Source organism: Suricata suricatta, chromosome 15 (genome assembly GCF_006229205.1).
Source record: "Suricata suricatta isolate VVHF042 chromosome 15, meerkat_22Aug2017_6uvM2_HiC, whole genome shotgun sequence".
In the NCBI taxonomy this organism is placed as follows: domain Eukaryota; kingdom Metazoa; phylum Chordata; class Mammalia; order Carnivora; family Herpestidae; genus Suricata; species Suricata suricatta.
The window spans coordinates 28721393-28723260 of NC_043714.1; the positions used below are offsets into that span (position 1 = coordinate 28721393).

General features: G+C 40.2%; 1 pseudogene; it reads left to right on the plus strand.

Annotated features, from left to right (window-relative positions):
- Positions 1 to 204: 204 nt before the first annotated feature.
- Positions 205 to 885, plus strand: LOC115278804 (annotated as a pseudogene).
- The last annotated feature ends 983 nt before the right edge of the window (positions 886 to 1868 follow it).

The following is a 1868-nucleotide window of genomic DNA, read 5'->3' on the forward strand; positions in this document are numbered from 1 at the left end:
TATGTAGTTGTATTAGGGTTCTTCAGGCACTTTATTTTATATCTACATATATATAGTATGTAGTATATACAAGGAGATTTATGATAAGAAATTGGCCCATGAGATTATAGAAGCTGGCAAATCCAAAATATGTAAAGCCCATGCCCTAATTCCAGTCCAAAGCTGTAAGCCTCCATAAAACCAGGGAGAGTGGCTCTCATGAAGATGGTGCTGAAGGCAAAGAAGGAAGCACCGACCCCTCTCAAAGCTGAAGTCAAAGCAAAGGCTTTGAAGGCTAAGAAAGCAGTGCTGAAAGGCGTCCACAGTCACACACACACACACACACACACACACACACACACACACAGATCTGCCTGTCATCTACATTCCTTCGGAGACACTGCATCTAAGAAAGTGGCCCAAATATCCTTGACAAAGTGTCTCCAGGAGAAGTAAGCTTGACCACTGTGGCATCATCAAGTTCCCCCTGACTACTGAGTCAGCCATGAAGAAAATAGAAGACAACGACACACTTGTGTTCATTGTGGATGTCAAGGCCAACAAGCACCAGATCAAACAGACTGTGAAGAAGCTCTATGACATTGACATGGTCAAGGTCAACACCCTGATCATTCCTGATGGAGAGAAGAAGGCATATGTTCAACTAGCTCCTGACTGTGATGCTTGGATGTTGCCAACAAAATTGGGATCATCTCAACTGTATCCAGCTGGCTAAATCTAAAAAGAGATTTTTTTCACCAAAAAACCCTACGAAAACTCACAAAAACAACATCCCCCCCAATAAAATGCCATGAAGAGCTAAGTTCCAAGTGTGAAGACTGTCAGGCAAAAATCTCTCATACTCTGGGAGGGTCAGCGTTTTGTTCTATTGAAATCTTCAGCTGACCGGATGAGTTCAATGGTTTTACTTAATCTAACAATTTAAATGTGAATCTCCTCCAAAACTTCCCTCACAGAAACATCCAGAAAAAGTGTGACCAAATATCTGGGCACTCCATGGTTTGGCCAAGTTGACACATAAAATCAGCTGAAGTAGCCGTCCAGCTTCTCTCAAAGCGGCAGGTAATTTGCTGTCTCATGTGGTGCCTCTGTCCACAGTGATTCACACAGTGTTTTCTTTTACCTTTACTCCGATGAATGCAGTCTCTCCTTATTTTATACTTGCTCTTAGTTTGTGGCAGAAATTCTCTGGCTCCAGCCCCTTCATGTTTATTTATCTCTCTTCTAGGTATGGATTTTGTCATGTCATTTTCAGACAGTGATTTACAAACTCCACTCCGTGGAGGGATGCGGTGTGTGGTAGGTAAGGGAAGAATGAAGGCAACGGGCGGGTGGTCAGACACTACTGTTGCTTCAGCCACAGTAGCTCTGTGTTTGTTGCTTCCCAGTAAGCTTTTATCTGAGGACACATTAGTTGGCTAACCTCTATTTGAAAATCACTACATGTTTTCGTTAATGAGCCTATGAAACTGCTGAAATTGTATGTAATAATTTCTTTGTGAAGTTGTATTTTTCTGAGGAGAGGGCACACAAATTTCTCATTTATATAAAAAGTCTATAACTTACAACAAATTAACTGCCATTGGTTAAATGTTATGCATGATACCTTGTTTTTCAAAAGGACGTATGATTTAGAAATTACATATGAGGACTTTGAGAATATGGATATTTAATAAATCATGTCCTGTGTTTCTATCGGATCAGTATCAAATTGATACTGAAATGATGCAAGGATTCATTCACACCAGAAAAAAAAGAGGAAAAAAAACCTTTCCAATGCACATTTAGCTGTAGACATTACTGTCTTTTTGGTGGGGTACCATATTTGATATATGAAGACATAAGTATCTTCCTTCTCAACAGTATTC